Below are 26,161 nucleotides of genomic sequence, written 5' to 3'. Positions count from 1 at the left end.
AAATGCAAGGCAAACACCCTACCTGCTGTGCTATCACTCTAGTCCAGGCAAAATAATACTCCATTTTATATCTATCTATATGCTTATCTATATAGAAATACTTAAATTATTTGTACATATATTATTTTGGTTAATTATTGTTAAAAGTACTTCAGGTTCTATTTAAATTATTAAAATAACAAAAATAGGCATTTGTGAATATTAGCTGTAATATACTAAGGATAAGCTGCATATTTAGTTTTTTCTTCTAGATATCTCATTATGTATATGTTTATGATTGTATATTTATGATCTCATATTTTGATATACACTTTAGTGCACAATAGCTGGTTTCTTCACTGTTTCTCTCCAGAAGGAATTTCTTTTCTCAGTGAAATTATGCCTTCTAACCCTTTGAGAATTAGGTTTAATTCAGTTGCTTAAATGTAAATGTTTGGTAAATTGACATTGCAAAGGGCAATGGTATTCAATGATGGTCTAAAACTTACTATCTCAGTGAATTGATATTTGAGTATGTAAAAACATCAGTTTCAATAGTCACATCAGAATTTTCTCATTTGCATCTTTGCCTTTTCCCTAATCTCTTTTACCCCTCTAAACCATTTTTGACTTTATACTCTTTCTTTTATTTAAAAACTAAAATTAAAAGGGATTTTAAAACTGATGCTTTGAAGATCTTCTTCCTAAACTTACAAAGGAAATACATACTTTATAATAAATGTATTTCATAATGTAAAATAATTTACATTGAATTTTTATGTTTTTATATATAGTTATATTCATAGAGTGATATTTATCATTCTTTCCAGAATATAACCAAGATATAATTTGACATAAGTATTCAGTTTTTTATTTTAACTTTTTTATAGTTTTAATGTGTTTGTCTCTATTTTCTAAATTATTTTTAATCCTCAGACAGTTATTATCCTTGAGATGTTTGTCATGAGATATATCCCTTTTAAAACACTTGAACTGGACAGCAACAACAAACAACCTTATTAAAATTAGGGAGAAGAAATTAATAGACATTTCCTTAAAGAAGCCATACAAATGCCAATAGGTGTTTGAAAAAGTACTCTTTATCACTTATCCTGAGGAAAAATGTAAATCAAAAAAGACATGAGATTTAATCTCACACTACTCAGAATATACACATCAAAGCTTATGGGAATGTGGAGGACAGGAACCCTTATCAACTGTTGGATGGTGTATTATCTAGTTCATCATCTATGAAAAATAATATGGAGACTTCCCCCATAAATTAAGAATTGAGCTTCTATATGACTGAGTTATTACATTTCTTGACATTTGCCCTAAAGAAGTCAAATCTCTGTTCTTAAAGACATTTTATGCTCCTAGATGTATCTCAATATTATTTACAAGAGTGAAAATCTTGAAAACACACACACACACACACACACACACACACACACACACACACCCTACCACCACCACTACCACCATTACTACCACCACCCAAAAAAATCAAAGAAAACAAAAAACATAGAAACAAGTGAGGGAACACTGAAGCCATGGCTGACAGAAGCAGACAGGGGTGGGCCTAGTATTGAATATTGGGACATTGTGTGTATAAAAATCTATCATGGCTAACAGTATTGTAACCCATGGTGCCAAAAATTAAAAATGAGTTAGCTAAAAGAAAACTAAAATAAATGAAGCCATTTGAACAATCTATGTGTCAACTCCATATTTAAGAGAAAAGTTTAGAGAGTGGTGTGAGAATAAAGATGTTTATTTGACTTTTTCATTAACAAAGCAACACAGGCACTGTGTGTTTATTCCAGGTCAGATACATAACTTTAATAGTCAGTGATGCAGTTTAAAGCATACTAGAAACTACTACTTTCAACCCATGTTTTCAAAAAAAAAGAAAAATTTAACTCAACAGAAAAAAGTATAATAATTTCCAATTTGACAATATTCCTATGATCCTCTAGTAATCATCATCATCATCATCATCATCATCCCATTGATCATCAAATTTATCGAGCGGTATCAGTAATATCTCCATTCATCCTAGCCCTGAGACTTTAGAAGCCTCTCTTTACTCGTCCTTTCCAATGGTGCTGCACTGGAGGCTCTTTCATGGTCAGGGGAATGAGACCCATTATTGTTACTGATTTTGGCATATGGATACACCACAGGGAGTTTGTGAGGCTCTCCCATGTGGGCAGGAAACTCACGGTAGCTTGCCAGGTTCTCCAAGAGGGAGAACTAGGTTATAAGATGCTTCCGGGAACTTGGTTCTATAGTTTCTGGATGTTGCTAGAATTATATGGCGCGGGTGCAGTCCCTGGGTGTGACTGCCTAGCTACTGGAAAATGGAGAATCTGGGTGGAAGAGGCCCACTCCTAATCTGAGCAGGCCGTGGAGATCTCAGCCCCGGGTCCCACACACACCTGGCTTCCTCTGCCAGTTCCGTCATGCGTGAGGCTCATCTGAACGTGTGGAGAGCGGCCTTGAGCATGGCTATGGCTAGGCTCCAGAGGTCTTGGGCCACAGGAGCTCTGCTCGGGGAGGGGAGGAAAACTAAAGCCCATACCTCTGAGGGGCCCCAGGGAAGACAGCCAGGTGCAGGGCAAGAAACTCTCTGCAAGACTATTACTAAACTATTTCCTCTAGTAAGAAAGACCATTACTAGATTATTTCCTCTAGTAATACCTCAATTTATATTCTTCACATGTCTATTTTTTATATTATTGCATCAATAGAAAATCTGTACTATACACTCATCGTATCCACTAGGTGTATTGTAAACTAGTATCTGATTGATTTGGGAATTCTGCTAAAGGCAAAAGAGAGAATGGGAAAGAGAACATGTGAAGGTATTTTATTATATTGGAATATAGTCAATGCATAGTCTATACATCTTTCATGTAACACCTCAGTAATTTAAGATTTGATGAATGAAAGTTTTGATCTCTGAAGTACCAGATGAAAATCATCATTGTGAACAGTGGAATAGTAATTTTAAGAAACATAATCACCATGAGGAGATTCTGTAGTTTATTCCCTAGAGGGAACTTCCTTAAAACCAATTTTGAATAATAGATAATGGATTATTAATTAAGGTTTTAACCTAATCAATTCAAAGAACTCCAACTCATAAATCACAGATTGTAGGATAACACTGGGTTTGTCCTTTTTGCCTTGCTGCAGGGAACTTAGTTTACCTTAAAGCAATGTCCTTTCTGTATGAACACAGGAAGACAGTTAATATTATGCTTTGTAACATGGGAGCTGATTGACTCCAATAATATTTACTCCTGGGCATTGCTTTCTCGACTGAGCTTCCCCTAGTTCCTAACACCCCAAAAGCAGGGTCCTGACGAGGGACTGAATGGACCCAGGGCAAGCTGTGAGCTACCCTGGAATTGAAATGGGCCAGGCCAAAGCACCACAATACTCAACTATAAGTTGAGAGCATGGTCATAGACAAATGCTGTCATGATTCAAAAGTAATGATGAGACTAGGTTGCTGCTGTGGTTAGGAAAACTAACCTGGCCTGAGGACTGTGTTCTGAATATATAGTGAGATGTCTTCAGGAAGAACCAAACTTTAAGTTTGATATATATCTTATTGTGCTCATACAGAATGACATTGCTAGAAATATTTGAAGTAAATTTACTATAGCTATTTAAGTGGATTACTAGCTGAGGAAAGAAGAAAGTTACACACCCTTGTTGGATCCCACCCTTGAGGGGATCTCCTAGCATTCTGGAGTAATCTCCTTAGATGAGATTTTGTTAATCTCCTGAGGAGTGATCTTACCCCTCTTTGTTGGTTTGTTAATTTTCAACCCACCTTTGTGTCACCACCCTGCTACAAAAACTAAAACTGTAAGAGAAGCAGAAAGAAGACACAAAAGTGGGGAGAAGACACAGAATAGAGAGAAGACACAGAAGCAAGAGGGAAAACACAGAGAGAAGACACATAAGCAGGAGAGAAGACACAGAAGCAGGGGAGAAGATACAGACAGAGAGAGGTAGGAAGAGACTTGAGGAGAGACTAGAGGCAGAGACAGAGATAGAGAGACAGAAGAGAGCACAACGGTACTCACAGAAGCAGAGCACAGGGAGGAGCCATCCCAATCCATTACATACACAGCGGCTTGAGAGTCTTGAGAGTATTGAACGCAAGCAGCGAGCGAGCAAGCGAGTGAGCGAGAGAGAGAGAGAGAGAGAGAGAGAGAGAGAGAGAGAGAGAGAACCACCCTGAGAGCCTGTGAATAACACACATCACATCACCCCCTCCTGTGCACGCTTTTGCATTTTTTTACAATAGATGATCTTTGTTCCTAGATTGCAAATGCTATTTTCTGGATTTTGATTAAAACTTAATTTTCTCTAAAATATTGTAATAAATTGCTGTCATTGAAACCAAAATATGAGGTTCCTAAATTCAGAATTTTTATTTATTTAGTCATATTTCTTGAAACAAATATAAACATATATTTTAATATTTATTAAATTTGAGTAGAAAACATGAGCCAACAATTCATTGCACATTGAATTAATTAAAACATCAGTATCATTAATCATAAGAGAGAATGAAAAATAATAGTTAATAATGAACACAAAAATAAATGCAAATTCCTGCTCAATATTGCTCTGAGACATCTGGATACAGAGCACTCTCTAAGTTTGAAAATCTGGATGTTAGACCAGTTCTGTACCAAACATCTTTAAAATGGAAGGATAGGAGTGCTTTTCATAGATGTGATTGAAATATCATAAGAATAACTAATCTGTTCTCTGAGTTTTACATTACAGTTTCCTTTTTCTCTTCCCAGACCTGAGAGATGATTGATATAAATCAAAATGCTGTGCAATGTGCTTTAGCTGCAATGAGTGTTTTTAAGATGTGATCATCAACATCTGCTGTAAAACTAGTTTTCACTCAGAAAATTATCTGTGATGATATCCCTGTGCCTTAATTCAAGAGAACCAGAGACAAAACTGCATTTTCCTATTTAATATGTGACCTAAGTGAAGTTCAGTGAGAATAAGCAACTGCTTAAGTTCACTTAGGTAAATGTGGCAACAAGTCTTGATAGAATGACTAGAGTTTTCTTGCCATGAAAGTCATCTTCAGGGATGTAGCAATAGCACAGTGGGTAGGGCATTTGCCTTGCAAGCAGCCGACCCAGGTTCGATTCCCAGCATCCCATATGGTCCCCCGAGCACTGCCAGGAGTAATTACTGAGTGCATGAGCCAGGAGTAACCCCTGTACAGCGTCTGATGTGACCCCTCCAAAAAAAAGCCAAAAAAAGTCATCTTCATTAAAAATAAACTATGAATATTTTGTGTTAATATGGTGATTTTTAAAGAATTTTCTTATATCATTACAATTTCTTGGTATAATTTACTCTTCCTAAAGCAATTTATGTCAATATTAAGTGTTTTCCTCTATACTGTACTTTTGAAAATCCAGAACATTTTTTTCTGTATGTCTAAATTATAATATAAGTGGATGTATATTTGTATATATAAATATTATATAAGAATAAAAGAACAGTTTATTAATTCCTGGGAGTCCACAAATACTTCTCTGTGCATTTAGTAGTGGTAATTTGAAATGTGAACTTGAAAAAAACTTGAAATGTTTATTTCAAGTTTTTGGGGCAAGATTTTTTTAAATGCACAAGTTAAATTATTTTTTCCTGGCGATTAAAATGCACATATTCATCTTCAAGTAGAAATCATTGACAAAATACAGACAGACATTCTTATTTGGGCTTGAATGTTAAAGATATCTAGTGGCATATGGCAATTTGGGGGTGTTAATTTTGCAAATTATGGGCTTCTTTTTTTATAGTCTATAAAGATGAGGTCTGCATGTGAATAGAAAATTTTCTCAGTTCTCTAGTAATTAATTTGAAAATATTTATCAGCCTATGGCTATATAAAACTATCTATTGGAACAGACCCTGGTGAATTTGACACACATCCACACAAATCAGGAAAGCAAACAAACAAGCATGAGTCTTGCCTTTGTGTGTTTAGGGGAATTATAGATAAATATTTGAGACAAAGGTGAGTATTATCTAATGAATAAGGATAAGTAGTTGATTGCTATAGACCCTTAGGAATGTGCCATGAGCCAGGCTGAGAAGAGCAGGCGGAGAAGAAAAAAGAAGAGGAATATAAATTGGGGTAAAAGGAGCTGAGAGAAGAGATGAAGTGGAAGAGGATAAAAGATAGAGTGTAAAGGGAAGAACAAAAAAGTTAAGGCCAGTGATAAGGCAAGAAATAGGATGAAAGGGGAGAAGAAATAGAAATAGACTGGAGTGGAAAATGGAAAGGTGGTTCACTGTAGCACTGTAGCACTGTCATCCCACTATTCATTGATTTGCTCGAGCAGGCACCAGTAGTGTCTCCATTGTGAGACTTATTGTCACTATTTTTGGCATATTGAATATGCCACGGGAAGCTTGCTAGACTCTACCATGCAGGTGAGATACACTTGGTAGATTGCCGGGCTCTCTGAGAGGGATGAAGGAATCAAACCCGGTCGACCTCGTACAAGGCAAACACCCTACCCGCTATGCTATCCCTCCAATCCAGAAAGAAGGTGAGAAAATGAAAATTGGGGAAGAAGAAAGAGAATGAGGGCAAAAAAATAGAGAAGTTCAGAAAAAGGATTCTATGAGGAACTTTTGTTTGCAGCTATATTTGGAGTTGAATAATGAGCAAGAGTATATTACATAGAGGAAACAATTTCACAAAGGAAGTTTGGTATTATCAATGATCTGGAACATTAAGGTACACTTGAGTCAAATAGTGACTCTGAATTCATGGTATGTGCTGAAGAGTAGGGCTAGTGGCTTTGTATTTTGAACAGCCTAGGCCAGGAAACAGCATGATAATGCTATTTTTAGCAATTCAGAATTTGTTGTAGATAAACATGTGCTTATAAAATTATTGAAAGGGCTGAAGAAGCAGGTATCTTGGATAGGATTATATTAAAATCCCATGAATGTAGAGCTATCATCAGAAAATGCTTCCCACCACCACAAAACTGCATTACGTTTGCATTCTGAATCTCACATATGTGTCTGTGGCCATATGTGTTCCGGTAGCAGTGGTTTCTCACCCAGAGTAGTCATTGCAATGAGTGAAGGAAATTTGGTCAATAAGCCTCTAGCCTTTGCATTAAAGGAAAGTATCCTGAGAAGGTGGATTGGCGACTCAACAAACCAATCTACATCAGATGTTTCTAAGATAATTTGCAGTTATTTGGTTTAGGACTAGCAGAAACGTCAGAAGCATACATTACCACTAGAGTATCTCTCAATAATAACATCAAGACAGATTGTGTAGAATTAAATCCTTTTTTCCTTTGGTATATTGTTGAGTTTGGTCCACCTGAGGTCCAAGAACAATATTGAAAAGCAGGGAAAGAGGAATTCAGAGCTTCCTTTCCTGCCATGGTGCAACCTGTCTTCCTTCAAGAGGAATGTACTCCAATGGAGTACATCAGAATGACCCTTTTCTTGTCTTCATGTCTTATTTATCCTGGCACCTGCTCTCTCCATGCATTGAGGAGTAGTAATACATTCTATGTCTACAGCAGGAAATCTTTAGGTGTTGCTAATCTAAAAATTCATCACTATCATCCCTCATTTCCTTTACCCTACCCTAACTTTTTCAATAATTCTTTCTTTTAGTGGTCGTATGCCTTTCATTTTATTGATCTTTGTTGCATGTCTGATTATTTTAATAATATTTAATGTTTATTTTTAATTAAATTTTTATTTAATATAATTATGTAAAAAAGAAATGAGTGTTGTGTAATAAACTGGTTATAGTTAAGGGACTTAAATGAGGTTGTCTTCTATAAAGAGTCAGTAAGTTTGAAAAACAATTAAGTTAATAAATGTAATCTTATAAATGAAATATCTCCTGAGAATTCTCTAAAGAACCTTCACTCATTTCATAAGTAAGCTCTCTAGCAAATGAACACATTTCGTTACCTGAAGTACAGTTGTGAAGCACTACTTGTCTGTCTGTTTCACAGCATTTCTTAATCTTTTTTTCACCCTGAGACCTTTGCTAACTATGGCTGTCAGTAAGTCATCACAACCACTGACAAAAACTGTCAGTTGTCAAGACTCATAAATCTCACTTTTCATACCAGTGAATGAAGCACTTTACTCATTTCATTTTAGTTATAAATTTGGTGGGGGCAGGGATAAAACCAGTTTTATTTTTGTCTTTCTAGAATCATTACATGTCACATCTTGTATAGATACAAATATCATATAAATGTTTTTTCAGCTGTGTTTACCAATCACCATATATCTTTTGATTCATTCTATAGAATTTTCTAAAGATGGGGATATGACTAAAACCTAGTCAATGAAGTCTTCTTTTAGGATGTTCTTATATATACACTTTAGCATTCAATCTTCTGGAAGTAGTTGATTTTTTTTTTATAAATCTACACTAAGATTTAAAAAAATCTGAAAATAATTTCCAGTAATTCAGGATATAGTATTTCTAATATTATCACACACTGTTCAGATTTTAAATTGACCCTTTTGATCTTTGTTGCAGAATGATGAAGATTTGAAAGTCTGCAAAAGAGGAGTAGAAAGTGTTAATTCCACTTCTTTTTCATGTCTCATTTTCTACTCTCTAACAAATATTTATATTATCTTCAGCAATAAGTAAGGGAGAAGAAATGGCATGGTCTTACCTGGACTTACAGTTTAATTCTGTTATTATACCTCTGAACTTTAAAACAATGCTTTCAAAACTGTATTTCATTTTAGTTACTTGTATAGAGTTTTCAGAAATTCTCTTTAGAATTTGGAATTGTTAACTACATTTGCCTCCCCTTAAATTATGTTTTTTATGTCTCTTTGATCTATTTCTTCAGTCCTCTTTGAGTTAACATCTGCTTCTTCTTTCATCAATGGGCTTCTGTTAGTATAAACCTTTGTCAGCACTGTTGTTATACCGTTGTTCATCGATTTGCTCCAGCAGGCACCAGTAACATCTCAATTGTGAGACTTGTTGTTACTGTTTTTGGCATATCAAATATGCCATGGGGAGATTGCCAGGCTCTTCCATGCAGGCGGGATACTCTCGGTAGCTTGCTGGTCTCTCCCAGAGGGACGGGGGAATTGAACCGGGGTTGGAGCATGCAAGGCAAACACCCTACCTGCTGTCCTATCGCTCCAGTCAAAACCTTTGTTATAATGACATAAATGCATTGACTAATTATGGGTGTGGCTATGGAAAGCAGGAAAAAAATTGTCATAGTAGAATATATAGCAACAATTTTCTGAAAATCACTTATCCTGTCCTACATATTTATGATGTAGTTAATGGATTAATCCTTGTGATGGTTGACTAAGATTTCCCAACTGACATTTTATTTTGTTTCCTCCTTTTGGAGACTCTTGAAACTTTGATGAAACAAAATGAATTGCATTTTATACTTGCCAAGCTAACAATACAATAACTTAAATATAAAGTAAAATCACTTGTCCAAGATTTTATTTATGATATACCATAGGATTAACCCAATTAAAATTTAGAAGTAGAGACAGTTTTGAACCTTCTTAATCTCTGAGATGATAGAAGGATTTATCAAAAAGTTCAATGATAATACTGATTCAAGAATACTGTTTTATTTGTCATAAAATTATTTTTGTTAACCTTATTTTTTTGAGGCAGGCAAAGTAATGCTGGTACTACCAGGGCAACCCTGGAGATATTCCAAGGGTCACTATAGTGTCATCAAGAGGTTTCTGATAAGGGCAGGTAGTACCAAGAATCAAACTTGGGGACTCACATTTGTAAGTCAGGTACTCCTGTTATTTGAGCTATCTTCACCACCACCCCTGCCACACCCCGCCATCTCTTTTTTTGTTTACTTTTAAGTAGAAGACGGCCAAATCAAATAGATGGCCTTATTGAATTTTAAAGAAAAATGTAATGTAGATACAGAAATCTAGAATACTTCATGGTACAATTTAGGTTACAATGTAGTTGTATTTTAAAAATGCTATTTTTCTGATGGAATGGGATGTTTTCTTCTTGTAGAGTTCAACCAGGGCCTTGTATATACTTGATATTAACCCTTGTCAGAAGGGTATTAGGTGAATATCCTTTCCCATTCTGTAGGGAATGGGAATATCCCTTTCCCATTCTGTCCCAATCTGACAAGTCTTATGACAAAATTATATTATTTCTTAATTCACTTGGATTAAATTATGAGCAAGATTATAGTTTCATAGACTGGAAGCTATGTTTTAATGGAAGCCTAATTTTGCTTAAGTGTATTATTACATAGATCAAAGCAGAGCAAAACAAACTCCTGAAATCGATGTTTCAAAAATTTCAACTTTTGAGGCTATCTCACAAATGTCTGGTGCCAATTCTCTATTGGATGTTAAGCATTTTCTTACAAAAAATTCTCTATAAGTAAACAATATATTCTATTAAAAGTATTATGTTTACTTAAGTATTTAATCTAAACCTCTTCAGTCATTAAAATTTTCTATTTCTACCTGCTTCTCTTCCTCTTTATAATTTTAAAGTTGTCACATTCCCTACAATGTCAGAACACAGGATATTGCACATTAATAGAGTGATACAAATGCAATTCATTAGCATGAATATTATTCCCTGAAACTGTTTAAGTCAACCAAGAGCAAAGTAGATAAGAATAAAGATTTATATTCTCCAGAGGTAAACTGCTAACACGAGTGACAGTCTGATCTAATATTGCTAGCTTCAGAAGCAATTGGCAACTACAGTGATTTATAACAGGGACTTAGATCAAATTTGTTTTACTCCAGATCCATCTAGCATGGGAAAACTTCTATACCATGAGGGAGCATAGGAAAGATAGCATAATAAATATTGGGTTTTGAGTAGGAAGGATTCATTAAAAACAAACAACTTTCCAGTTGCCTTTCACAGAGAAATAGACTTGTGTAAAGGAAACCTGTATTCAAATATACTTTTTTCTTAAGAATTCATAGTATATATGAATTTGGCTGCTTCCTCTCTGCTACCTACCTGAAAAACTCAAAGTTACTTTCTTCTTACTGTAAATTATTTCTTGCTTCAAAGTAAAAGTTTTTAGACTCTCACTATGACGTAAAACATTTTTTTCTTGGTTCTTCTTTGAGGGGGTGGGGGTGAGATTGGGTACAGTGGAGCACACACCTGGAGGTGGTTGGAGCTAACTCTGCCTCTGACATCAAGGATAATCCCTGGCATGGCTCAGGGCACCATATGGGGCTCAGGTACCCTGTCACATATACTGTCTCTCTGTCCTCTTCACAGAACTTTTAAGGAATAAATGAGTAAATCACAAGCATTTATATATCTAAGAAATGATTTCAAGTTTTAAACTATTAATCCTTCCTATCGCACCATATTTGATGGGGTTCAAGTATGGTGTGAACCATCAGAACACCTATAATGGCGATTGGAGGCCACCCTAAAAGCCCGCATCCCTCTCGGAGAGCCTGGCAAGCTACCAAGAGTATCCCGCCCGCACAGCAGAGCCTGGCAAGCTACCCATGGTGTATTCACTATGCCCAAACCAGTAACAACAATGGGCCTCATTCCCCTGACCCTGGAAGAGCCCCAATACGGCAGCATTAAAAAGGATGAACAAGGAGAGGCTGATAAAATTTCAGGTCCAAACTAGGCTGCCAAAATGAAGAAGGAATAAAATGACTGTTTGCACTGTTAACACACGTATGATGGCAACGGAAGCATCTATCAAGGACTTGATGGTACAAGTGTGGAAGGTCAAGTACGACGTTGTTGGATTGACCAAGATATCAAACAGACTCAACAGAGAAGAAGCCGGGCGTTCCAGTAAGCAACGAGACCGGAGAATGCTCCAGACCCAAGCCTGGGGCAGCAATACCGGGGATCCAGACGGAGGAGGTACAGCCGGTACACCTTCTCCAGATGGAGCTCTGGTGACAATGAGCAGTCACTAACACGGCTCCGGGATGCAGGATGAAAACATACAATCTTTTGATGCCATCCAACATGTCTGACTGTTGGAGGAAAACCTCCAAATAATGATAGTGAGATCCCTGTTGAAAATTGAATGTAATCAAAGTAAGGAAAGAGTAAAATGAAAAATGTCTGCCACACAGGCAGAAGGAGAGTGGGAGGGTGGGTATGCGGGGGTTTGGTGGTGGATCAAATATGAAAACTTTGTAACTGTATCTCAGTGATTCAATAAAAAATATTTTTTTTTAAAAAAAGATAAACAGATCGCACCGTTTTCAACACTGGAGAAGAACTGTTCCTCAGAACATGCGACAGTAAAGGCATCGGTGGTGTCGATGTCCTTGTCAACACGAACTTAGCCATGATCACTGATTTGATCAAATGCCTAACAACCTGAATCGGATGCTTGAGTTTGAGTAGATATGGTTCGTTGCCAACAGTTTCTATCTTCATTGTCTACGCACCAACATCCGACTACAATGAAAAAGAAATTGAGAAGTTCTACATGGAGCTGGAGAAGTTTTATAAAGAATACCACACCTTCTATAAAGCCATTGTCAGTGATTTAATGCCAAGATAGGACCTAGAAGGTCACCTGAAGAACTCCACATCAGGACCCATGGCCTAGAATGGAAAGAACAGGGTGAGAGACTGTCTGAGTTCATCATGTTGACTAAAACCATCTATGGTAATTTGTAGTTCCAGAAAGTTGAATCTAAACGCTGGACATGGTGGACATGGGAGACTCCCGTTGGACAGTTCCACAACAAAATTTTTCTTTTTTAAATTTATTTATTTTTAATTAGAGAATCACCGTGAGGGTACAGTTACAGATTTATACACTTTTGTGCTTATACTTCCCTCATACAAAGTTTGGGAACCCATCCCTTCACCAGTGCCCATTCTCCACCACCCGTAAACCCAGTGTCCCTCCCACCCTCCCCAATCCCATCTCCCCCCCACCCCACCCTGCCACTATGGCAAGGCATTCCCTTCTGTTTTCTCTCTCTAATTAGCTGTTGTGGTTTGCAATAAAGGTGTTGAGTGGCCGCTGTGCTCAGTCTCTAGCCCTCATTCAGCCCGCAACTCCCTTCCCCCACATGGCCTTCGACTACAATGTAGTTGGTGATCGCTTCTCTGAGTTGACCTTTCCCCGGAACGTGAGGCCAGCCTCGAAGCCATGGAGTCAACCTCCTGGTACTTATTTCTACAGTTCTTGGGTGTTAGTCTCCCACTCTGTTATTCTACATACCATAGATGAGTGCAATCTTTCTATGTCTGTCTCTCTCTTTCTGACTCATTTCACTCAGCATGAAACTTTTCATGCCCATCCACTTGACTACAAAATTCTTGACCTCCTTTTTTCTAACAGCTGCATAGTATTCCATTGTATAGATGTACCAAAGTTTCCTCAACCAGTCATCCGTTCTGGGGCATTTGGGTTTTTTCCAGATTCTGGCTATTGTAAACAGTGCTGCGATGAACATACATGTGCAGATGTTGTTTCGATTGTACTTTTTTGCCTCTCTGGGATATATTCCCAGCAGTGGTATTGCTGGGTCAAATGGGAATTCAATATCTAATTTTTTGAGAGTCGTCCAAATTGTTTTCCAGAAGGGCTGAACCAGTCGGCATTCCCACCAGCAGTGAAGAAGGGTCCCTTTCTCCCCACATCCTCTCCAACAGCGGTTGCTTTTGTTCTTTTGGATGTGTGCTAGTCTCTGTGGTGTGAGGTGGTATCTCAAAGTTGTTTTGATCTGCATCTCTCTGATGATTAGTGATGTAGAGCACTTTTTCATGTGCCTTTTGGCCATTCGTATTTCTTCCTTGGTAAAGTTTCTGTTCATTTCTTCGCCCCATTTTTTGATGGGGTTGGATGTTTTCTTCTTGTAGAGTTCAACCAGTGCTTTATATACCATTGATATCAACCCCTTATCTGATGGGTATTGTGTAAATATCCTTTCCCATTCTGTGGATAGTCTTTGTATTCTGGTCACTGTATCTCTTGCGGTGCAGAAGCTTTTTAGTTTAATGTAGTCCCATTTGTTGATCTCTGTTTTTACTAGATTGCTTAGTTCCGTGTCACCTTTGAAGATACCTTTATCTTCAATATCGTGGAGGGTTTCGCCGACCTTGTCTTCAATGTACCTTATGGTTTGTGGTCTAATGTTGAGGTCTTTAATCCATTTTGATCTGACTTTTCCACAACAAAATTGACCACATCATTTCAATTTACGGTTTTGCCTGACGAATGTCGCTGTTGTCAGACCACCGCATCCTTCCTGCAAGATTCTACTTCACAGAACAGGGAGAAAGGGCTGCAAAGCTTTAGAAGAGATCTCTCAGAAGACCACCAACTGGGAGCTCTTTGGTACTCTTGCAGCAATATGGGTCATCTTGCAGCAAGATGCTGTCATTGAAAACATTGATGAGGAATATGATCAACTGGTTCAGCACCTCCATGATGTGCGAAGAGTGTAGAGAGAAAAAAAGCCACAAAAAATCGTCTGTTTTCAGAAACTCTCAGCTCATTTGCCAATGTGGACTGGTGTGAGCCTCAGGCAATCACAGGCTTATGTCTGAGCTCGCAAAGCTGTGCAGAGAAGTGATACAGGAAGACCTCAAAGGGAGAAGAGCAGCAGTGTTGGCTAATGCAGCAGAAGCCAGGAGGAATATAGTTGGCCTGTCCTTGGCCAACTATAAGACCAAGATGACTGTCCTCCGATATCCTGATGGATCTATCACATATTCCAGAAGGGCAATGGAAAAGGTTATTCACAACTTCTACTCGGATCTCTTTGATAGCCACATCTACCTGCCCATATACCAAATTCCACAAGATGGATATGTCATTCCCAGTGTTCTCCCTTCCGAAATCTGACACACCATTTTATCAGCAAAGAAGCGCACAGCACCTGGTCCAGACAAGGTCAGACCCGAACACCTGAAGAATCTGCCGCTAGTAATCATCAATACACTGGTTCAGCTCTTCACACCCTACCTGTCTGAATGCAAGTTTCTGTCCCAATGGAAAACCAGCAGGACGGTCCTGTTGTAGAAGAAGGGAGACATCCACAACATCGGCAACTGTCACCGATCTGTCACTTGTCCTTTGTGTACAAGTTATTCACTCGAGTCATCCTGAATAGGGTTGGCAGAACACTAGACGAAGGACAATCATTTGAGCAAGCTGGGTTCCGAAAAGGACTCAGCATGATAGACCATATCCACATGGTGACCAAGCTCATTGAGGTTTCGCATGAATTCAAGTTGCTATTCTGTCTAATGTTCATCTATTTAAAGGAGGCTTTTGATTCTGTTGAGAGTGAAGCGGTCATTGAAACCCTAGCCAAACAGAGTGTTCAAACTTAATACATCAGGATCCTCCATGAGCTGCATTATGTATTCTCCACCAGGATATCACCCTTCTATAAAGAAGTGATCATCGACGTAAAATGAGGGATTCAGCAGGGCCACACCATTTCACAGAAACTCTTCAGTGCCAACCTTGAGGACAAAATGCAATGACTGAATGGGAAGCAATGGGATTGAAGATAGATATTCGGCAACTACACTACCTCCACTTCGCTGATGACATCGTTCTCCTGTATCACTTGTATCACTTGTCAACCCATTGATCTTGATTTGTTCGAGAGGGCACCAGTAACATCTCCATTTGTTCCTATTGTGTGCTAGTGTAGCCCAATGATATCTGCTTGCTCCAGGAATATGAAGAGCCTCAAAATGTTCATTCAGGGTTTTGTCGAAGAAATATGAACATCTCCTAGGTGGGCAGCCACATAGTCTTTTGACATCCCATGGAATCCAGTCTGTAATAGTTCTAATCCAGCAGTTGTCTCTAAATCGCATTATGTGTCCAGCCCATATAATTTTTGATGCCTTGGCAAACAAGACAGCATCCCTGATACTTGATCATCAATGAAGGTTGGAACTCCGGATTACTTCTCTCACTTGAGTGAAACGTGATATTCCAAGCATAGCTCTTTGATTCCTCTTTGGGATACCCGAATAGTGTTCTCATCCTGTTTTCATAGGGACCAGGTCTCTGAGTCGAATGTTAGTGCAGGAAGAATGGTGGAGTCAAAAGGATGTGCCAGGAGTCAGAGGTTCTTCATCCTCTTAACCACTTCTTCAAAACTCTTGAAGGGGTTCTACACTGCTCTCTTCCTCCTGCACAGTTCTGGCACCAAGTCGTTCCTCATGTTGAGTTCTCGACCCAGGTACACATAGCTGCTGCATTCAGAGAGGTTCGTTCCTTTGAGAGAAAATGGAAAGTCAAGGACTGGTTCATTTTTCATGAACATTGTTTTGGTGAGATTCAACTGCAGTCCGACCTTCCACATCCATGGTTGAAGTCAACCAGCATTTGGGTTGGTTGGCTAATATTTGGCGTTATGAGAATGATGTCATCAGCAAAGAGGAGGTGGTGTAGTTGCCGACCTTAAGTCCCATTCCTTCCCATTCCAGTCATCAGATGATGTTCTCAAAGGTGGCACTGAAGAGTTTCTGTGAAATGGTGTCACCCTGCCGAACCCTTCTCTTATGTCAATGATCACTTCCTTGTAGAATGGTGAGGTTCTGGTAGTGAGTCTATAATACAGCTCATGGAGAATCCTGATATATTGAGTTTGAACACCTTGTTTGGCTAGGACTTCGATGACTGCTTCAGTCTCAACAGAATCAAAGGCCTCCTTTAACTCGATGAACATAAGACAGAGCGGCATCTTGAACTCCTGCGAAACTTCAATGAGTTTGGTCACTTTGTGGATATGGTTGATCGTGCTGAATCCTTTTCGGATCCCAGTTTGCTCGCATGGTTGTCCTTCATCTAGTGTTCTGCCTATTCTATTCAGGATGACTCAATTAAACAACTTGTAGACAAAGGACAACAGGCAGATCTAGCAATAGGTGATGATGTCATGGATATCTACCTTCTTGTACAACATAACAGTCCTGCTGGTTTTCCATTGGGATGGGACTTTGCATGTTGACAGGTAGTGTGTGAAGAGCTGAGCCAGTGTATTGACAAGTAGTGATAGCAGATTCTTCAGGTGTTCAGGTCTGACCTTGTCTGGACCAGGTACTGTATGCGTCTTTACCGACTAAATGGCATCTCGGATTTTGGAAGGAAGGATGTTGGGAACGACATATCCATCCTGCAGAATATGGTATGTGGGCAGGTGGACTTGGCTGTTGAAGAGATCTAAGTAGACGTGAATAATCCTCTCCATTGCACTTCTGAAAGATGTGATATATCCATCAGGACATTGGAGGGCAGTCATTTTGGTCTTATAGTTGGCAAAGGACAAGCGAGCATTGTGGATACTTTTCTCGGCTTCTGTTGCATCAGCCAACACTACTGCTCTTCTCTCTTTAAGGTCTTCCTTTATTGCCAGTCTGCACAGCTTTGCAATTTGGACGTTAGCTTGTGATTGCCTGAGGCTCGTGCCAAACCAAGTTGGCGAATGAGCTTGAGAGTTTCTGAAGACAGGCATCTATTTGTGGCTTTCCCACTCTCAGCATTCCTAGCACAGTCATGGAGGTGCTGAACCAATTAATCATATTCCTTGTCAATGTTATTAACAACGGCATCTTCCCACATTGCCGCAATAGTACCAAAGAGCTCCCAGTTGGTGGTCATTCTGGGAGTTCTATTCTTAAATTTAAACTTTGCAAACCTTTGTCCCCACTCTGTGAAGTAGAATTCTGCATGAAGGAGACGGTTGTCTGATCTTGTTTCGAATTTTGGGACAACAAGCACCATCGGTCAGGGAAAACCTTCGATTGAATATGATGTGGTCAATTTTGTTGTGGGTCTGTCCACCAGGAGACTCCCATGTCCAAAATTTAGATTCGGCCTTCTGGAACTGTGAGATACCATGGGTAGTCTTGTTTTATGTGATGAATTAAGACAGTTTTTCACCATGTTGATTCCATTCTAGGTCATGGGATCCAATGTGGAGTTCTTCTGGTGACCTTCTCGGTCCTATCTTGGCATTAACATCACAAACAATGATCTTGTAGAAGGTGTGGTTTTTTTTAGAACTTTTCCAGCTCCACGTAGACTTTTCAATTTCTTCTTCATCGTATTTGCATGTTGGTGTGTAGATAACGAAGACAGAAACTGCTGGCAGTGAGCCATATCTATTCAAGCGTAATCATCTGATTCGAGTTTTTATAACACCAAATATCAGCCAAGCGGCACAAATCCTGGCTGACTTCGACCATGAGTGTGGAAAGGTCAGACTGCAGCTGAATCTCATCAAGACAATGTTCATGAGAAATGGACTAGTTTCTGATGCTCTATTTGCCCTCAATGGAGCAAACATCTCCAAATGCAGCATTTATGTGTACCTAGGTCGAGAACTCAACATGACAAATGACCTGGCACTTGAACTGCGAAGGAGGAAGAGAGCAGCGTGGAACACCCTCAAGAGCATCAAAGAAGTGGTTAAGAGGATGAAGAATCTCTGGCTCTGGGCACATCTTTTCAAATCCACCATTCTTCCTGCACTTCCTCAGAGACCTGAGCCCTACGAAAACAGGATAAGAATGCTATTCCAATATCCCAAAGAGGAATCAAAAGAGCTATGCTTGGAGTATCATGTTTAACTCAAGTGAGAGAATGAATCTGCAGTTCCAACTTCTGTCGACGATTAAGAATCAGGGACACTGTCTCGTTTGCCAAGTTGTCAAAAATCAGGTGGGCCAGACACGTAATGCAATTTAGAGACAACCGCGGGACTAGAGCTGTTACAGACTGGATTCCATCGTTCGTCAAAAGACTGCGTGTTCGCCCACCTAGGAGATGGCCAGACATCTTTTTCAAGACCCTGAATGAACAGTTTGAGGCTCTTTGTGTTCCTGGAGTGAGCAGATGCCATTGGACTACACTAGCACTAGACAGGGATGAATGAAAACATTACAGGTGCCCACTTGAACAAATCAACGAACAATGGGATGACATGTGATACAAGTCAATCCTTTCCATCACGTCTACTCTATGAAAGAGTGACTGATAATCGTCCCTGTGTTTCTGGTAGAATTACTGGATAATTCAAGTAATAGATCATTTAAAGCAATGCTGCTAAAACAAAGGTTAGATAAGTTACTTGTTGACTCATTGCCCTACAGTTTCTTCCTGCTATACATGAAAAATGAAGCAACAATAATGTCATTATATAGGAACTATGAGGTATATTATTTTGTAGGCAATGCCATAGTGTAGTATTAACAACCAGTGTACTTTGTCTTCTTATAATATTATATTACCTTACAAAGAAACTCATAATCATTCAATGCCTTTATAAACAGAAATTTCTTGGGAATTTGTGGGATTTTCCCCCTTACCTAGATTCAAGGGCATTTGTAGCATTTGCTGTTGTCATGTTTGCTCTGAAATTACCATCCTACAATAGTTAAATACTTTTCAAATACCAGGTATTTAGCCATTTTAAAGTGTATGCATACGCACACACACACACATATACACACACTACACACACATTTCTATTTAGTTTGCCAGATTCCAACTTCTACATCCCTAATACCTCAGTAGGGTGTTCAGTCATTTTCATTTTTTTCTCTGTTGATCAAAATAAAATTTATCTTCATTCTTTTGTTCTTTATCTAATTGAGGCACTGTGATTTTCAGAGTTATTCATGATTGAATTCCAGGCCTAAAATGTTCCAGCACCAGTTCCTTCACTGATGTCCAATTCCCACCTCCAACAACCCCAGTTGCCCTTCTCATCCCCAGCCTGCTTTATGGCAGGCACCTAATTTTTCTTCTCCCCTCAGGCATAATGGTTTACAATGCTACTACTGACAGGGTTTCATTCATAACACATTGCCACCTTTTTGGACTCCCTCCTCCCTCCTCCTCCGGAGTGACCACTTTCTTTGCCCTCATTTCCTTCCCTGTCCTATCTGTGCCCTACTCTATCTTCACACTTTACATGACCAAGGGGAACAGTCTTAGGCGTATTGAGTATGTGATATTCATTATAAAAAATCTTATTATCACAGCCTGTTGTTTATGATATCAGATCATAGCAAATCACTGCTATATATTTGTGAATTCTGGTGTTTCAAATATTTAATGAATCCATAATAATCCTTGGTAGTTTAATAAGTTTGTTAAAGACATTTTTATTAGGCCTATTATTAAGCATATAAAGAACATACTACCATCATTTCTATTAGTAAATGAGAAAATGAGGATGACAAAATAGTGATTTCTATTAGAGGTGATCCAAATAAGAAAGATGTGATAACATCCTGACATTTATAATGTATGAATTAACTCACAATGAATGAATCTGAACTATGTGAATTGTTTTTGGCAAGCAGAAGAACTACTTCTAATAAAATAAATTGACATTTTTAAATTGAAAAAAAAAGGATAAATCTGTTAAGAGATTAGTCATTAAAGTTTAATGTGAGGGACAAATGAACATACTACTCATCCAAATAACATAATTCTAAGAAAGGGAAAATAGACAATGAAATTTGAATATTCCTGTGTTATTAACAAGATCACACATGTGAAAATTAATTTATTAGACACATAAACATGATGATAATTATGACTCTCTTCATCTACTGTTTCTGGCTCAGATTTCACACAGCATTCTAATTATGATTTGGTTTCCCATGAGGTCTAGCAAAAGAGATAAAATAATAAAGACACATACTTCAAACTTAATGACTATTGTTTTAAGCATAAAATGAAGAACACTATTATTTTATCTTCCAGTATCAGAGCATTGGTTAATGTATTTTTTTTTGAGGAAACTATCTTTCCTCAATTTATTGAGCTGTATATTTAAGAGGCCAGTATTGTGCATTGGAAAATGTGCAAAAGTAATGATTAAGGAACAAAGCGATACAATTTCTACAAAAATATGAAGAAATGTATTGAAGTTATCTGTCATATCTCAATTTCTTTTAAATAATATTATTTTATTCTTAATATGTTCCAGGTATTATTCCAGATATTCAACTTGTTTTATTCACCTCAGTTTCATATAAAACCTGGGTGAAATGTGTGATAATAAACATTTTATGAAGTAGTTGAACATAAGAAAAGTTTCGTTCCTTATGAGTTAAAAAATGTACATCTCTCAGGATGCCTCAGTAATATACTTCAAATCAGTAATATTTCACGCCCAACACTTTAATGTCCCTGAAGTTTGCTCCTTCAAACAACAATACACAGACCTTCAAATGCATCACAAATTCCTTTTCAGTAGTCTGCAACAGAATTTTATTTATGATCATCTTTGTAATGACTTCTGCCTCCTTGCCAAACTCTGCAATGTTTGCAAAACAAAAAAAATATCTATGAAATTGGAAAAAAAAACACCTTCAAGAATAAAGTACATATAAACAATAGCATAAAAGAGATGTATTAGAATATTAAGATTCATCTGGATATTAATAGGTGCTCAAACATAGGAATAGTTAATGAATGAATGATGAAAACTGGCTAAAATAGCAAAGGCAGATATATGTATGGTTTTTGAGAAAAATTACTTCAAAATTAGATCAGATTTTAAAATCTCTTTCATCTATGTTCCAAAATTGAATTTGCATCCCAAAATAAGTGCCTCACATTCCCTCAAGGGAAAAAAAAAAGAGAGACTGAATGATTCATTCACAAAACCATCGCCACAGTGACTGGGTGAGTGTTATGTGATGTTTGGCTGTCCTCAGTTGTCACTAAATTTTTATGGGGAAAAACAAAACTGTCTCATGGGTCACCAGCAATAACCAAGCAACACATTTTATCTCACCATTTAATGCAAGTCACACATTGGTCAGTTTGTGACTGCAGCTACATGAATGGTCAAGTAAAATGGCCATTTTTGAAGATCTTCTTTCAGTTTTATCATTGTATACTGGAGTTTATTTTTTTAAACAAGTCATTGTCTGAAAAAGTTTTCCTTCTAAGTAATTCCAGAAAGAGGTGAGCATTGGTAGTTGAATTTTTATAGTCCCTAGGCAAAAAAATAACTGCAAAATAGTAGACACAGTTTCTTCATATTATGGAAATTAACCAGCACTGATCATTGATAGGAGAATCTGTAGTGAGAGTTCTTATATGTATTTATTCAACAATTGTTCATTTAGTGCCTAAATTGTATAAAAGTCCAAAATTAAGATTTTAGAAATATATCATGGAATAAAAAAGTGGCTCATTAACCAAGACACCTATAACCAGAGACTAAAACAGATGAGTAGATAAATAAAATGGTATGTCAGCAGTTTTGCGAATATTTACTTGTCTTAAAATCATCAAAATACATAGACTAAATATGTTTAACTTTTTGTGTAAGTCAGTGTCTCAGTAAATAACAAAAAGTACAATGAAAGAGGCTTTATTTATCTAGTCCTGCTACTAATTATCTGTATAATCTTAAGAAAATTGTGGCTTTTCTTATTCTTTATGTATCCATTTAAATATTTTATGACAGATAGAAATAGTGCAAGTACACCAGTTGAATTGTGCACCTTTATAAAGGAAATGCAATACCTTATTTCAGGACCTAAAACTATTAATTGATATAGAAAAAAGTCTTTGGAGATATAATTAAGAATTCTTTTTTCTTTTTTGGGTCACACACAGGGGTTACTCCTGTCTCTGCACTCAAGAATTACTCCTGGCCGTGCTCGGGGTCCATATGGGATGCTGGGAATCGAACCGGGTCGGCCGCATGCAAGGCAAATGCCCTACCTGCTTTATTATCGCTCCAGGCCCTAATTAAAAATCTTGAGATGAGTTTGTCCTGGAGTAGTAGCACAGCAGATAGGGCATTTGCCTTGCATGAGGCCAACATATATTCGATTCCTTTATCCCTTTCGGAGAGCTTGGCGAGCTACCGAGAGTATCCCACCCGCACGGCAGAGCCTAGCAAGCTACCTGTGGTGTGTTTGATGTGGCAAAAACAGTAATAACAAGTCTCACAATAGAGACTTTACTGGTGCCCGCTAAAGCAAATCAATGAACAACGGGACAACAGTGCTACAGAGATGAGTTCATCTTTGATTACTAAGGTGGGTCCAAATTCAGTGACAAATATCCTGATAGAGATACACAAAAGGAACAAACGAAGAGGACATGCAATATGACCATGGAAGTAATCATATTTGTAGTTTGTCGCCAAACAACGTATGATTTGTCGCCTCATAAACTGGAAGTTCAAGGGAGCCAGGGACCATCAGAGGCGAGAGGCAGCAATGATAGCGTCTTTCCTATTTTCTTAGTATGAAGTCTGCTGATCAAATCTTACTGATTTTAGATTTTTGGGCTCCAGATCTGTGAGAACACAAATTTCTATTATTTTAAACCACCGAATTCCCATAAATTATTATAACCACACTGGGAAACTAAAGCAGTAGAAATATTTAGGAAGTTACCATAGAAGTTAGTCATCTATGAATAATATCTGGAATGATGATTAAGAGGGTAATAATAATTTTTAATAAACCAATAGACTCAAAACATTTATCACACAGAATTCTATGTGATACTTGATTTTAGGTTGTTTTGACAGTCTTCTAAAATTCATTTTAAAGATGTTTACATTAATGTGCCCTCCGATTCTGTTGATGACTTGATCCAGGATATTTTATCTATGCAAACACACACCGTGCTTTTATTATACATATTTTATTTTGCCATTTTAGTAAAAAATGTAGAGAAATAAAATAAGGATACACAGAACTAAATAAAAATTATTCCACAGGGCCAGCATCTCAGCATCTCCAACATCTCAGCAGGGCCATTTCCACATCACCTGACCTACATGGCTATTGATATGGTGACAATACATGACAATTCTCCTCATCGCACCTCATGTTGCTCACTTTTGCAGCTCTTGAAACTGGGTGAGGACAGGTAGGAAAGAAAAACAACACAAACCTTAATACATCGCTGACTTCCAAAGAGTATAACTACAAAGATTAACAGTCAGTACACCAACAGCACAACAAACACAATTATGAAGACACGTGAAAAACCCAGAAAGTTCAGTAAGTGGAAATAATAGCAGAGAACATTCTACCCTACATGAAGCACTCTGTAATCTTTCAAAGAATGACTTTATTTACACCATGTTGAGGAGGTGTAATGACCTCAAAGAAATGGCAAGGATAATCAGTGAATCACAATAAAGAATGATAGTAGAAAATGAGAAAACTAAAATCAGAAGTGACATAAATGGAAAAAATGGGAAGGTAGTATAGGTAGGGTGCTTGACTTGCATGCCAATGACCCAGGTTTGATCCCCACCTGCGCGTTCCCCCGGAGATCTCTCCGGCCCGCGGAGAGACAACAGTGGAAAGCGCTCCTAATTAGGTGGATTCTGTGAGGGTCCCGATCTGAAATAAGACTAGTGAGGTTAGTAAACAGGGGGCCCAAGACGACACATACCGATCAAGGGCAACTTTATTAACTGCCACACTGGCTTTATACTTTTCTTAGCAGGGGGTTGGTACATAAGTTGTCAATCATCAGGGAAGTGTCTTCTCAGACCAAATAAGGAAAGGTTCGGGGTGTATTAGGTGGGCTTACAACATTCTTCAAGAGTAGGTTGAGAAATAGTGGGGAGGGGAAGGCAAGGGTCTATCTGGCAGGAGCATCTGGCAGGAGGAAGGCACAAGGTAGAGGAAGGTATTCTACTTAATGGGGGGCTTAATGGCGTCTCTTAGTTAACTGCCCTGGGCTACTTTTACCTCTTGAGTTTGGCTATTTCCTTTGTCACAAGGGCAACTTTGCCTCAGGTCAAGCAAAGCTGGTAATGGAATTTTCCGGTTTGTCCAGGGTAAAGGTTTCGGGGTCCTCTTTTGTTCAGGGTCCTGAGCAGTCCCCAACACCCACCTACACTTATAATCCTCAAAGCTGGACAGGAGTGATCCCTGAGCACAGAGCCAGAAATAAGCCCAAATGCAGTGCACACACACAGGCACACACAAACATACAGATTCACACACCTGCAGCTTAGGGAAAAAGGTCAGTGAGCTTCAACGTGCGATGCAGAAAACCTCTGGAAAGCAAGTTGCAAAAGATTGCATAATTCCATTGTTGCTTGCAGCTATATAGCATTCTTTCATGTATAAATGCCATACAGTTATTATCCACTCTACTATCATAGGTTGATTCTACATTCTAGCTACTGTGCTATGTGTTGCAATGAATAATGCTATGCATATGTCCTTTGAATATATTGGCACACCATGCAAGTTTTTGTGGCTTGGAACTAGATGCCAATTGGAAATGCTGGGTCACATAGCAGCTCTATTCTTACTTTTGTGGGAAATAATTATAAGTTCTCCAAAGAGATTGAATGAGATGACATTACCACTAGCAGTGGATGAGAGTTCCTTTTTAACCACAATTCTGCCAATACAGATTTTTTCTGTTTTAATTTAATTTTACTAAACATTTTGTTGGATCACCATGAGATACAGTTACAAAGCTTTCATGATCTGGTTTCAATCATACAATGTTCCAACACCCATCCCTCCACCAGTGTACATTTCTCACCACCAATGCCTCAGTATTCTTCCCATTGCCACCCCTCAATTCACAGCTGGCCTCTATGGCAGGAACTTCTCTCTCCTCTCCTTCCCTCTCTCTATCCCTCTCTCCCTCTCCCTCCCTCTCTGTCTCTGTCTCTCTCTGATCTCTCTCTGTTTCTCTCCTTTTGATCATTATGGTTTGAAATACTGATACTGAGAGGCCATCGCATTTGGTTCTTTACCCAGTTTCACACATAACCCACGCAGAATTATCCCTTTATTTTATAATGCTCCCTTCTCTATTCCAACTGCCCTATCCCCCAGACTTTGATGCAGGTTCCAAGTGTGGACCAATCGTCCTGGCCCTTATTTCTATTGTTCTTGGATGTTAGTCTCATGCTATTTTTTTTAGCTTTTTTTTTTTTTTTTTTTGCTTTTTGGGCCACACCCGGCAATCCACAGGGGTTACTCCTAGCTCTGTACTCAGGAATTACCCCTGGTAGTGCTCAGGGACCATATGGGATGCTGGGAATAGAACCCGGGTCGGCTGCATGCAAGGCAAACGCCCTCCCCACTGTGCTATCGCTCCAGTCCCCA

The sequence above is a fragment of the Sorex araneus genome, chromosome 6, assembly GCF_027595985.1.
Source record: "Sorex araneus isolate mSorAra2 chromosome 6, mSorAra2.pri, whole genome shotgun sequence".
Taxonomy (NCBI): domain Eukaryota; kingdom Metazoa; phylum Chordata; class Mammalia; order Eulipotyphla; family Soricidae; genus Sorex; species Sorex araneus.
Note: the sequence above shows the minus strand (reverse complement) of the source record.